Source organism: Helianthus annuus, chromosome 8 (assembly GCF_002127325.2).
Source record: "Helianthus annuus cultivar XRQ/B chromosome 8, HanXRQr2.0-SUNRISE, whole genome shotgun sequence".
NCBI lineage: Eukaryota > Viridiplantae > Streptophyta > Magnoliopsida > Asterales > Asteraceae > Helianthus > Helianthus annuus.
The window spans coordinates 128,611,340-128,626,897 of NC_035440.2; positions in this window are offsets into that span (position 1 = coordinate 128,611,340).

The following is a 15,558-nucleotide window of genomic DNA, read 5'->3' on the forward strand; positions in this document are numbered from 1 at the left end:
GGTCTATGTGATTGTCAATATGATTGTCCTCTTAAACCTAACTCAACTCTCAATTTTCAACTTCGTGATATGCTTAAGGTAATATTATACTATAATACCCCCTGTGTCCCGTACCATGACATACCCCTGCGATCAAGGTAAGCACAACAATTCATCATAGCAGGTGAGTGTACTGAGTTCATCTTTTCGATTTACAATGTCAGACTATTGGTGAAAACGTTAGTACTTTCAGACCAATAAAACGTCCGACGAGGGTTAAGCAAATACCTTTTGGTACGGATTTTGCTTTAACAGCACACAAAATTCTCTCATTGTAAGATTTTCTTCCTTTAAGGTTTTTGGCCTCTTTTTGCCTCTTTTAAGATATCCTGACTATGCCTAGGTCTGCACATAATCTGGATGCAACAGAAGGACAACCATGATATCCCTGGATGACTCATCAGCATAAAGACCCGAAACCTCAGACGTTGTCTATCTATCAACGCAAGATTTAAGACCATGAAATCATACGCCGATGGTATGTTACCCACATGATACATAGCTTATTATGTTTATATCAGTTAGTATCTTTTTATTACTTTAAGCGTAAAGCCTATCAACATATCACATTAGATCCTAGTCTTTTCAGCAATAGCACCTTACATGTGTTAGTTAAGCCCTTTAACACGAACATTTATTTCATTTCCTAGTGATGCAATAATTTTTTTTGGATATTTCTGTTTTTCAAATGTTTTTGTATTTTCTCATTTTTCTCACTTGCAAATATATTTACAGATATCTCTCTCTATCCCCCTAAATTTGTGTATAAATCCTATGCGCAAATTTACCTTATCAAGACAATATATGTACAAAAAGAAAAACAAAAGAAAATTAAAATATTTTTGTTATTTTTGCTTAACCGTTCTGTCATCAGATTTAAGACTAATCAATATCACGATTAGAACACGAAATTTAAATTGTACCTCTTTGCGGATCTTATCTTACCTCTCTTATCTCCTCCAAAGGGATCATATCAATTGTAAAGAAATAAAACCTTTTGCAACAGTGAAATGTTACCCGTTATGTCTCTAGAACAACCGCTATCAACATTCCAAGGATTGTCAACAGCTTCTCCTTGGTTGTCCCTGAAAAATAAGGAGATCAGTAAGACATTGGTACCCAAGCCATCGGGGTCCTGGGATTTCCTAAAGCATCAAAATAAGATACTTCTCGTAAGCACATGTCCCCTTTTGTTTCAGGGATTGGTGATGTCACTGCTTTATGTTTTGCTTTCCAATTTTGTTTAGGCTTTTCTAATTTCTTAGGTGCCTTTTTCAAAACAATTTTCTTTTCAACCTTGTTATTTTTCAAAACTTGTTAAGGTTTCAAAGCTTTTTTTCTTTTAGTTTTCGCAGCATTCCAATCCCCATCAGATGGTTTTACCTTGGGATGCTTATTCATCATTGCCTTAGGCTTTTCAACCTTCATTGCATACAATAAGATGTATCCCTTGGTGTAAAACTCTGATTCTGTATATAATATGGCACATAGGGACGATGTGTGCAATTCCGAGCAATGTGATAGGGTATGCCTCTCACACCCCGACCGCATAAAACAACAAACCGCGGCGGAAACGTCGGTGAGTGTAGCAATAGAATTATTGTTTCACAACCATGGTAATTAAAGTTTTGTTTTATTTATAAACAAAGAGGTTACATTGTCTTAAAACAACTGAAACAAAGAGTACATAACATGATTAAACTAGTCTAGCTTCATTTTATGTCACTAAGGCACAGGTCCGCCTAAGTGTAACTTGATCATTCCTATGCAACAGCTCCTGAAAACACATGTAAAAATAGGTACGTCAGCATAAAAATGCCTGTGAGATACATAGGTTTTGTTAAAATAGGATTCATGACTTAAGTTTAAAGAAATGTTTAATAAAAGTTAGTCATGAATCTTGTTAAATGTTTTCTTTTATAAATTATATAAAAAGTGATAAGAAAATCTGATGATATAAAAGAAAGGTGTATGGTTAATTAAATAACCAAGTAAAATGAGTTGTATAAAATAAACTGTTTGTAAAACAATGTCTTGTGAAGATATGTTATTTGTGTAAAATGTAACATGTCTAAATTGAAATGGTTTAAATAACGCTACGATATGTAATATCATAAAAGCACTTATATATAGGAAGTACCAGCGGCGTATCCACCATGCTTTTATCATATTACACACGCCTCGTTATTTAAATCACTTACCCAAACAAACCATCAAAATGTCTTGTTTAAACCAATGTCAAAAATGTTTATGTGTAAACAATGTCTATTGTCAAATGTAAATCATGTAATGTGTAACCAAATGTCAAGATGATTATGTGTAAACAATGTCTGTTGTCCAATGTAAATCATGTAATTTGTAATCAAATGTCATGTATGGCAAGTGAAATGTATCAACTAAACCAAAGGTAAAATGCACAAAACAAGGTATTGAAATAAATCATAGTTTAATTCAAAGTTATGTTTTGTAAAATAACTGCATGCTCTACTGATACAAACATCTATGCGGTATTGTGAAAATGCATACATTCAAGCCTTGCGACTATGGCGACAAACCCTTAAACAAATTAAAGGTTTATCTGAATTATGTATATTGGATTCAGTCATTCCTTCCACCCAAACAAACCTAGGATTTCAGGAACGGGAGTTGTCAATGAATGTATTTTTGTCCCATTTAAACAAACCAAATGTCATACCAAATGTAAGCATGTTATGTGAAAACAATGTACTAAGTATGCAATAAATGAACATACATAGCATGTGATGTAGAACAATGTACTAAGTATGCAATAAATGAACATACATAGCATGTGATGTAAAACAATGTACTAAGTATGCAATAAATGAACATACACAGCATGTGATGTAAAACAATGTACTAAGTATGCAATAAATGAACATACATAGCAAAAACATGGATAAAATCATGCACTATACGTGTACTAATGAACATAGCAAGTATATGTTACGAAAGCATGAAAAGCACGAAAGTAACAAGTAGGCACATGTGTTTCACCCCAAAATGTTTGAAAAACAGTAAAAGAGGGGACTATGTAGTCACTTGAGATTACTCAATAGTCTTTGGATAACAACCAAGCAATGCTAGAAAATCACGGAATCAATCAGCACCTAATATAGGTAACTACGTTAATAAACGGACCAAACTTGGAGGATCAGATAGAATGAGGTTTCGTAATCCAAAAGAGTGTAAGAACTCATGTAATATGGTTTAACGGAGCCTACATTCTAAAATGGAACCTATCCTAAGTGCTTACGACCCATTAGGACCCGTTTAGGTAGTTTACGCTACTTTAACGCGTCGTTCGCGTAAAACGCGTTCGGACCGCCTAACTAGTCCTATGACATGTATTATATGCCTTAACATATTTAAAAATGTTGTCAAATCAGTTTAGATGTCAAAATTTATGTTACACATGCTTAGAATGAAATTTGGCGTAAAAAGGGCATTTTGGTCATTTTTCCTAAGACATATAATTACCTATCATATAACTAAGTAGACTAAGTGACCATAAGGTATAACCTCGGAAGGTTATTCCCTATACAACTATGGTCAAAAAATGTGTTTGGTCGGATCCTAATGATCGACCAAACGGATCGGGTTCGAAAGTCTAAGCGGTTGTTTAGACCGCTTATCTTACGACCCTATATAAGCACTAAACCTAAAGTGACGAGTTAAACATGTTAAAACATGTTTAACGAAGTTAGAAAACAAGTTTGATATCAAAACAAAGGGTTTTGATACCCAAGAATAGTTTGGTTGCAAAATACGCAAGAATACGCATTTTGACCGAAACTATGACTCGTCACTACGCCTAAATAACGTGGTAATCAGTAGGTATAGTCACAAATGACTATGACCATCGTGATTACGCTCACGTTGCGAAGTTCAAACGAACTTCATGTTGACCATTGACTGGTCAAAGCAAAAAGTCAAACACTGTTTGACTTTCATGCTTAAAAACGCATAAAAGAACGAAACAAGCTTACAAGAGGTCCAAGCGATGAAGGTTTTAATCTAGAATTCTCAGGTATGAAGTGTAGAAACTTCAACTTAGAGAATTGGCCAGATCAAGTGTGAGCTTGGAAATGAAAATCATGGGGTTTATATAGGTTTCGGGTAACCGTTAAGATCATTCCTCGATAAACGAGCTACAATCTTAGCCGTACAAGTGCACCCCCTGATTTAGAATACCATAGGCGCCCCTAAACAAGCCCATAGAATGTTTAAAACCATTTGCAAAAGCAGGGAACAGCTGGAACAAGTAGTAAACAAGTTTCTGCTGATCTACAGGTCTCTCACGCCCCGTGTACGAGATAGGGCAGGCTTACGCGGCCCGCGTCCGCCGCAGATCAGCAAACAAGTTTCAAAAGTTGTTGTTTTGGTCCCTGCACATGTATAAGGCCATTTCTGACACATTTAAAGACCGTTAAGCCATTTTCAAGGCTCTACAATGATGCCTAAGCATAGAGGACAGGAAACATGCTCAACAATATGTCGGATGTCGGTTCGTTTGGTCGTACGATCACGTTATTCGGTTATTTACGACGAAACACGAACGAACGTGAAAAACGATCCAAATTACGCGACGATTGGAAATTTATCATGCCAATCACTAAAATAAAATATTTTAATGATTACATAATTTTTTGGATGTTCGGATGTATTCAGAACGTAAGATATGTGCGAAAATGCAAACGTATGCACTTTTTGACGCTTTTAGTCCCTGAATGACCAAAAAGTTTATTTTAGCACACCGAACCCCTCAAAGCCTATTTCTAAGCTATGTAAAGGATATTTAGGGTATGTTTAACTTATGATCATGTTCTGGAATGTCCGTTACAGTACGAATCGGCGTACTTTCGTAGTTTGTCGAAATTAGTCCCTGTAAGCGAATAAACTTGATTTTGCCATATCAAAGCCTTCAAAACTTATTTCTAAGTTATGTAAAGGTTATTTAAGGTATGTTGAGCATATATTGATGTTACGGAGTGTTTGTCGTGTTAAACTGATTATGTTTACGCATCGGTTTGCGTATACCTCTCCAGAAAGCGATATAGAGTTTGAAATTGTAAAAATCAAAACATGCAAAATGTCAAACATAAATAAACAAATATTGGGATCAAATAACATTGTTTCATTGATAACTGAACTGTTTACAATGATTACAAGCCCAGATGTCACAATGCCGCAGTTGTAGCATGTTTACTTCTTTACATAAGGCGCATATCTCGATCCATTCGACCCAACCGATGATGAATTTGAGTTATAGGATCTGTTGGATGATTTGTTTGCAGATTTTTCAAACTTGCTGCCCTACTTCATGTGTCTCTATCTACAAAAGTTAGTACATTCATTGTTTTTCTCTCTAAAAACAGTGTTAGATTTTGCACTTTCATTTGAAACTGTTGGTTTTGGAGACACATATTTATTTGACTGGCCTTCTAAATCTGGCTCAGAAACAGCGTTTTTCACATATGGACGAGCATGAACAGACAAATTGGATGTTTTCAAACAAATATCGACAGTTTCTTGACAAACAATATCATCCCCCTCAACCTAATCCTCTTCTTTTACCTCAAATGCACACAAAGTAGAAGCATCAGTATCAGTATCATTCACACATTTAAACTCAGGGTCTATTGGCCTCACCACACTTGTTGTTTCAATTTCAGATGTTGTGGGCTCAGTCAATGTTTCACTGCTTGATTCAGCTACTCCAGAAGACTCATAGCTGGATTCACTAGATTCAACTAATTCCAATTTCTCAGAATCAGTTGCTTCAGGTGCTTCACATTTGGAGTTAGATGGTGCAGCTGGCTCAGTCGGTTTATTAGGATTTAAGACCTGAAAGTGTTTATCAACCTCTGCATTTTTCTCAAAACTCAATGTCTCTGTTTGCTTAGGGACATTCTCTGATTTAACAAAGACAGGTGCAGATGCTGGTTCGGTTGACTTTGTTTCATTCTTTTTTGGCTTTGAGATTTTAGCTTTTGAGGTCTTAACTGGCTCAACTTTCAGACCCTTAACCTCACCATAAACCATGTCAGGAATGTTAGCAATCTCCTTTTCAGTCATAGGAATAGAGGGGTAGGAATGATTGTATGGTGGAGGAATGCACCCAAATCCCAAACCCTCATTCCTAACTTCTTTCTTATTGAACTGCAACTGCTTATTTATCATGTTTTCAACTTTTTCACTAGAAACATCAAATTTTCAAAAATTAAAGTTTGTATTTTCTAAAGTTAATTTTAATGAATCAATTCAGCAGTTAATTTTTCAGAAAGCTCTTTAAAATGGAGATGCCTACACTTTTCTTGACTCAAATCCTTATGCAAGTGTCGGATATCACGTTTTTGTGTCTCCACCATATCCTTGTATCTATTGATTTTCTTTTTGATCTGATATAAATCAGATTTGGATAACTACAGTTGCATAACTAATGAGTTGGCTTTTTCTTTATAACCACTTACCTTCTCTCTACAAGCATTAGTACAACAAATATCATCAACACATACCTCAGTAGGAGTAGGAGTGAAGTCATGAATCTGAGTACCTGCACAGCAACCTGATTCTGAATTCGGTGATGAATCAGCAGATTTGATTACTGAGCTCAATTTGCCAGGCAATAGAGCAGCAGGAGTGGATGAGCAAACTGTAGCAGATATGTTGCCTTGAGCCTTCTGCTTGCCAGCCTTATCACAAGCTTTGATGAGTGAGATCAGCTCATCCGGCTTCATTTTGTAACAGTTGGTTGTCAACACTATTTGATTAACATTTCTAAACTAGCTACACTTTTCCTGATCCGGAATACTTTTTAGAGCATCTAAAATCTTCCTGTTTCCCCTAAACGTAGAAACCATAATTTCAGCATTTTTAAATTTCAGATTGCAGTCTAGCAAACCGGCCAATAAGTGCTTCATCAGATTCACTAGGGATATAACTGAAACCTTCAAGTTTCTTCTTAAGCGCATCACTCTAAGAAGACATTTCCAAGTAACTAAATCGTGATCCCCCGGAAATGTATGTTTACCGAACCGGGCCGTTAAAAACGTTCAAAAACTGACCGAAAACTGTTTTTACCAAATCGTACCGTTAGACTTGTCTTGAATTTCGAGTCCAATGATATATAATGTCCAAAACCTTTTTTGGGATTTTCGTGCCTTTTTTTATCCTAAAAATCACACGAGTTCAATCGTGCAACCAGTTTGCTAAGATTGTTTGCAGATCAAATTTTGCACTTAAATACGTTTAAAACTGAACACGTTAGTTGGTTAAATTTCCACCTTTGCCCACACTCGCTCACTAAGTTTTAGGTCGCACACACTGAAACCGTACACTTAAACTTGGGCCTCACACTTCTATATTTGGACCGCACATTGTTAGTTGGACCGCACACTAACTGTTGGGCCTCACACTTGCTATTTGACCGCACACTGTTAGTTGGACCGCAAACTAAACCTCTTGGGCCGCACACTACCAATCTGTATAGAATGTACACTCTAGGTCGCATACCTCAACTCCCAGATCACACACCTGATGTTTTAAACCGTACACAACATATCTTATCCCGTACACTGACTCCTTTTTCAAAAATTAAATCCCAAAAATCAAGGAATAATTCAAAATTCAATTTCTGAGATTCTTTCCTCCAATAATCCCGAAAAACATGCAAACAGAATCCGTAAACTTCCAAGACGGATCAAAAGACAAATTGTTTAAGATGTTTATTGAAGTTCTTGATGTTCTTCTAATCTGCAAACACTAAACTTCTTGTTCTTCGATGTAATATCCAGAAAACAGAGCCTTCGAAAGACTTCTTAGGCTCTGATACCAATTGTAAGTCAAGAAATCTTATCAATCGGATATCACAAACAAAAATCAAGGTCCTGAAAACTAAGAAAGTGTAGAAACAAGATGAAGAAAGCCGATTGATATTAATATAGATTGCACACAAGTTCTATGACTTGTCTGGTATAATTTAAAGGAAACACAAGAACAATCAACATTTCTCTAATTGGTATTCTGAAGTCTAACCAAATGCATAACTGGTTAACCCTAATAATGAACTAAACAAGACATTATATAGGGTCCATATAAAACTCGGCCCACATGGCCTAACCTAATCCCACTAGAAAAATAAGTCCAATAACTATGATGTGTTTAATAAAGACAAGTGTAAACCTACTTAATTATTTGGCCTTATAAAGCATTCACGTGCGAGGAAAGTTATTGATGTAGATGAGCCGGTTATTGAAGAAGAGGAAGTAGTAGTGTCGGCAACTTCTAATAAAGAAAAAGAAGACAAGAAAACTGATGATGAGGCTACTGAATCATAACAGGATTTCCCGAATGAAATTGAAATGGCTAAGAAGAGAAAAACTGAGAAAGAAAAAGAAAAAGATGAAGATTACATTCCAGAAATTCCGATTGAGAAGCCAATGACTAGAGGGTGAAAGAAAAGTAAATCAAAGCCAAATTTCATGTAAATCATCGCTTTTTCGTAACGTTCCTTATTTAGAAAACTTGTCTCGTATTTCTGTTTTTGGAAACTTGTAATCATATTTCGTTGTATCATTGTAAATCCAAGACTTTAGTCGTAATAAAATCCCTATTCTATCCAAGTTATACCTTATCTAATTATTCATACTTGTACGTCTATTTAGTTATGCATTGATACCTTATTCTTGAATCTCGTAAAACATGCGATAAACTGACAAGCAAAAGTCGTATACACGTGATCCATACATGCTTATACAAATACTTAACCATGATTAAAGTACTTAATTATATGCCTAGCATACATAAAGTACCTTAAATTATATCAATAACAAACGTCTAGGGACTAACCCTGCCCAAAATCAAAGAATTTTCCGGAGATAGGCCCGTCGCGCTGCGCGACGGGGATGATGGTTGATCGTCGCGGCACGCCACCCCCTCTAATCCACAGAAAGTTGTTTCTTGTTCATGGATTAGCCATTTCTTCCACCTCTAAACTCACCCAATCACCTTTTAACTCCATTAAAACTCAAACCCTACTTCACCACTATATAACCAAGCCTCTATAACCTCATTTTCACTTTTCCAACTCTTCTACACTCCAAAAACAATCTCAAATTAGTTGCAACTCAAGTTTTGACAGAATTGTCTAAGTACCAAAAGTGAGTTCAAACTCACATTTCTTCTACTTTTCTTCACCAAATCTTCTTCTACAAAGCTTGGAACACCTATAGGAGTGTTTCCACAAGATTACCATGGTAATCTAAGGTGGAACATCACCATTTTGAGGTCCAAACTTTCTGTTTTGGAAGAAGATTGGTTAACTTTTACGAAACTAAACTTTTTATACTTGAATGTTGTACCTAGCAACCTCCTAAACCCATCAATGGTTGTGGAACTTGTTAGTGTTGATTCTTACAAGTTTAGATGTACAAACAACCTCTAAACTTTCTGTTTTGTTAGGATTCAATACAACCTACAAGTGTTGAAATCATATAAGTTTGCCATAGTTCATATAGTGAGACTTATGTTTGATACAAGTGTGAACATTGGATGCCTTGGCATTTCAAACTTAGTTCCACACTTCACTTGATGTTTTAGTTGATATTACAAGTGACTTGCTAGAATAGATTTACTTTCTTGTTATTCATGACCATCCGAACCATCTTCGTGATGGTTTGTGTAGTGGTGAATCATATAATGAGGTTTAAACCTCCATGCTTGACATACATGATACTACATGATAATCTATTATTGGACTTAGTTTTAGGATGTTATTATTACTATATAAACTATACATATCTATATAAAACATGGCTGAATTTGTGATGACAATCGAGTCATGATTGTTCGTCATAAACTTAGGCTAAGATATCTAAGATTCTAAGTTACTTGTTATGATTCCAATGGCCAATTTGGGACACATGAAATCACTTAACATGGTGTCATAAACGAGCTCTTAGAACTAGATATTACTTTCGTATACGTACTTTTGATACTTTAAATTCTAAATTCCGAATCTTATCACTTCCTAAACATCATGTAACCTTACCATTAAAACCTTATTCTCCAACAACTCGTCACTCGCGGACAATCGGAAAGCATGTGCAATATTGTGAGTATACTTGACCCATTTTACCGTTTTCACACTTTTTGGGTGTAACATATTTATATATACGAAAACACAATTAACATACTTTTATGCAATCATACATACAAACAATCCAATACATGCTTACTATTATGTTATGCTTGATCCGTGTTTTCTGGGTGATTCTTATGTGATGAACTTGTCATTAACTTCGTACGAGCCTCCACTTAACATGTATAGCGCTATAGGAGTAACGCACCGCCCGTGAACGAGAGGTCATGTTAAGTTTATTCATTCTTTATACTTACGATAATCAGAGGGTAGACTTGTAAATCGCATGCCAGTTTATACGTTAATCTTGATAATTAGGTTTGCCATGTGGATTGTTCATAATCATTTTATACTTATATGCTAGTACAATCAAACTTGTATACTCGCCAATATTTTTGTATTGAACTATACTTGAAAACATGTTGCAGGCTTATGATGATGCATGGAACTTAGTAGGATGCCTAGAAACGCATTTCTTAAACTTTAATACTTGTTGTATTGTAATCCTTTTGTTTCAACTTGTTGTATTTCCTTTTCAAACGATGTAATTTGATTCTTGTAGCAATGAAATGAAATTTATCATTAAATACTTGTCACAATTTTAGCGTTATGTGTAATGAGCAATCTATTTCGTCTCACTCCGATGTTTCCGCCATCAGTTGGGGTGTGACATTTCAAGACAACGGGTACACCTGAATCTAAGAGATGAAGAACTTCAAAGTTAAAACTTGTTGATGAACCAGAATTTGATGAAATGGTTAAGGAAAAACTCACTGAAGACGTGAAAGTTTCAGTGAAGATGAGAACTCATGTTGTTGAAGAAACTGATGATATTAGAACAACCGAGAGTGTGCATATAAAGACGCCAATTTATGAGCCATCTTAGTAAACGTCGAAGAAAGCACTGACACCAAAGAAAAAATCAACTCCTAGGCTTGATGATCTAGACTTGGTAGATGATTTCTTTTATAAGCCGAATAATGAGAAGATATTGGAGTTGGAAAAGCAAGTTGAAGTTTTAAATGTCAAAGTTGATAGTTTGGTGGAGGAAAACAAGATATTGAGAGCTGAGAACATAATTTTGAAAACTCAAAATGATAAGCAACAAACATATATTGATATTAATTCAGAACGGAGAGGTCATCATGCTAGTCTATTAATCAAGTTCAACAACTGCTTCAAGGTGTTGGAGAACAAGTTTCGGATGAATTTTGATGATGAAGAACTAGGAAAAAGAAACAGTTTTAGAAGCTGAGGTTGCTGAAACTGCAAAGATGAAGACTGATGGGAAGAAACTAGTTAATGGTATACCAGAAGTTGTCATTGAACCTCCATCAGAGACAATACTGGAAGTAGAAATTGTTAAAGAATCAGAAGTTATTACTGAACTTCAAACCGAAGCCATACCTGAAACACAAGTTGTTGAAACTGAAGTTTTTAATGAACCTCCAATGGCAACAATACATGAAGTTAGATTTATTGAAGAACAAGATGTGAATATGCCAGAAGCTGAAACACAGAAGACTATAGAATCAGAAGTAATGTTTGGACCAGGAAACAAAATTCAAAAGGGGAAAGATAACGAGAATGAAGATGATGAAGAAAAAGTGGATTTTGAAGGTTCTGACAATGATTTTGATGATGATGATGCAGGTGATGACAATGATCAAGGTGGAGCAGGTATTACAACAACTGAATCAAAAATGACTGAATCTGAAATACCAAAAACTCATACTGAACATACATCTGGTGTTGAGGATGAGATAGGTGGAGATGTGAATGCCAATGAGGATACTAATTGTAGAAACTTGTTTGGACCGATTATGATCTGCTTGAATGTACAACTGATTGAGATGACTTTGAATCTTGTGCGGAATCCAAGTATGAAGGTGACTTGAACAAGAACAAGATAATTAATATGATTTCTATCGATGATTTGATAATACAAAACTGTGAAATCATCTGGACAGAGTTTTCCCTTTCTAGTCCACAAAGGTTACAAATGATAAGACACAAACAACTATATATAGGCAGCTGATGTGCACAAAATGCAACATATAAATTACATCAATTGTGGCATAAAACTAACCCCTTTTTAGTACTAATGTTGGAAAAAGTGTGTTTTTGTCTTCTTTTTGTATTTTCAGGATTAAATGAGCTCAAATGAACAAAAGAAGCAAAAAGGCAGCTAAATCTAACATAAATACAAGAAAAGGAACAAACGTGGCATGCTTGACCCCCCCCCCCTCAACAGCATCCTCCCAAGCAAAAAAAGAGAACAGAAGGCTGAACACACCCCGTGCTCAGTGAGCACGGGGGCGTGCCCAAGTGTCAGCAGAAAAGACAAAGTTGTAGAAGCTTCTATCGCCCACCACGGGGCCGTGCTCCGCGGACATGGGGCCGTGATCAACTATAAGATTCGCAGAATCCAGGCAAATCTTGATAGTACAGATACGCTTCTGCACACGGGGTCGTGCTCAGCGGACACGGGGGGCGTGGTCAACTAATGCAGACAAACTGCAATTAATGAAGAAAGAGAGAAGGATGGACACAGGGCCGTGCCCAACGGACACGGGGCCGTGCCCGAGCTTCTGTTCAGCCTATAAATAGGAGTGCTTGGATCACTTGCAACTCATCCCTTGGCACACCACCACTCTCAAACTTCACCCACCACCCACAACCATCACAACACCATCATCCACTACCATCATCCATTGTCCATCATAGAGTGTGTGAGTCGTCTCGGGATCTGTCACGGCCCCCGAACCGGTTTGACCCGTTTCAGGAGCCGCGGGACAGAAATCCTGCGGTATTTTAATTTAGGCGACAACGGAAGTCTTTTAAAACAGGATCTTTAGTATTTAAAACTGCTCATTACATAATTTAGGGATAAACCCAGTAATTTACAATAATGTGATTTCCATGGAAATCTTTATTTTTAAAACATGTTCCTTTATTTATTTACACTGAGCCACTTTTCTAAGCTGGTAGTGCTTCCTGGCACTTTTCTTTGCTCACAACAGATCACCTGAAACATGTTTGAAAAAGGTTTTGTCAGCGGGGAAATACTGAGTGAGTTCATTCAGTTTTTAGGAAATGACCCATAGTTATAAATTACAGCATAAGAGCGATTACAATGGTTCATATCTTATTTTTATCTGGCTTTCTGCCACAATGGTGACAAGTCACAATGGTGACGATGGTCATACCACTATTAGGTCAATGAACTCTAATAGTGACGTTTCTCCCTAGTAGGTCAATGAACCTAACTGGGAGAAATAGTAATGTGCACAATACCCCACTAACCAATAAATCAAGATATCCACGACTTAGTCCTTGTAATTATAACACTTTGAAAATAATTTGGAGTATTGTAAAACAGTTGATAAAAAGAAGAATGACTCACATTGCAGATTTAACGAGCAGTGTATAAGCCTACTGATTAGCCTTGATTATTTCTAATTTAACAATAATGCACACAAAACAGGATTAGTGATCAATACAGCAGTTACGATAACTTCCGAGATCAATTTCTCACAATGAATGACCAAGTGCAATACTTCAACTCATTTATCAAAATGACAAACGACAAAGTATAGTACTTCAACTCATTTATCGAATTATCGACAAACGACAAAGTACAATGCTTCAACTCATTTATCGGATTACCGACAAACGACAAAGCATAGCCCAATGTGGGCGGCACTTAGACATTCTTTGAATGTATTGATTCCGGAAACTGAATCGTAATAGCGATCGAGTTATTACCCTGTTCCACGGCAGCGATTTGATATTAGTGTGTGTTTTTGTAGTAAATAGTGTATAACTTCGTCTACGAAGTGAATTTCTTCGTCGAATTAACACCAGAATGCAAGTGCCAGACCCCTCTATTTATACCCAAAATTTGACCCTGTCGCGTAGCGCGAGGGGTACCCCCCATGGGCGTCGCGCTACGCGAGTGGTAACCTATGTTCATAGGGTAGCTACGTGTGTAACTAGGCTTGCTGTGTTGACAGTTTCGTAAATTTCGAATTTTACAAATAGTTTATGAGGATAATCGTAACTAGGGTTTTGCCCCCCCTGAGTTTTAGGGGCCCTGATCCTGATTCTGAAAATTCTGAAAATTTTAGGGTTTGTGTAGAATCACTTGGGTGTCTCAATTAGGGTTTTCTTAATAGATAATTAACATTCTAATTATTAATTTTAATGAGAGTTGTTACATCCTCCCCACCTTAAGAAAAATCTCGTCCTCGAGATTTACTGAAATAGATGAGGGTATTTTCACTTCATCTCTGATTCCAGTTCCCAAGTGTACTCTGGTCCTCTTCTGGATTCCCATTTGACTTTCACTAGCACTAGTCGTTTGTGTTTTGAAAAAACTTAATCTTCCGGTCTTCTATTTGTAAGGGTTTCTCTACGAATTTCAGTTTTTCATTTATCTCTATATCTTGAAGAGGTACTACCAAGGATTCGCCTGATATACATTTCTTGAGATTGAATACATGAAACACATCATGTACTCCAGCTAATTCTTCTGGTAGTTGTAAATGATAAGCTACTGGTCCTATACGTTGGATTACTGGAAATGGTCCTACGTATTAGAGACTTAGCTTCTTCTCTTACCTAATTTATAAATTCCTTCCCAAGGAAATACTTTCAATAGCATTTTGTCTCCAACTCGAACTTCGACGGCTTTTGTTTATTATTTATATAATTCTTCTAACCGTCTTCAGTCTTTCCTTCGTGATACTAAACATCACAGTCGTAATCACCCAGGATTTCCTTTTCCTCATTTTTTTAATTCTTGTTGCTCAAATATATATCTTAAATTCTTATGACCCATAGTAAATAATGTTTCCTAATCTTAAGGGTAACTTGTGGTTTCTAATTTTTTAAGCTTACAAGTGATAAGGCTTTCTTCGTGCTTTTGCAACTGTCTTGATGCATACACAATTACCTTTTTGTGTTGCATTACCATACATTCAAATTTTAACTTTGAAGCATTACCGTATACTTTAAAATCTTCTGTTCCTTCTGGTAACGCTAGGATTGGAATATTTATTAATTTATGCTAGAGGGTTCTTTTTTTGTTTAGGTTCTTATTTAGAATTAACTGTGTTAACTTAGTTAAGGATGTATCTATCTAAAAGAATCCTTAATAAACTGCCTATCGTATTCGGCTAAATTTATAAAATTCCTACTTTCCATTTAAAGATTGCGAACTCTTCCATTGCTATCTTAGCAAGATCTAAGTGAATACCTTCATGATTCATCATGTGACCTTACGTGATTTATTTCCTATAATCATAAATACTTCTCCGGCGGGTACCTGGATTTTCTATAAAGTTCTTGTTACAGAG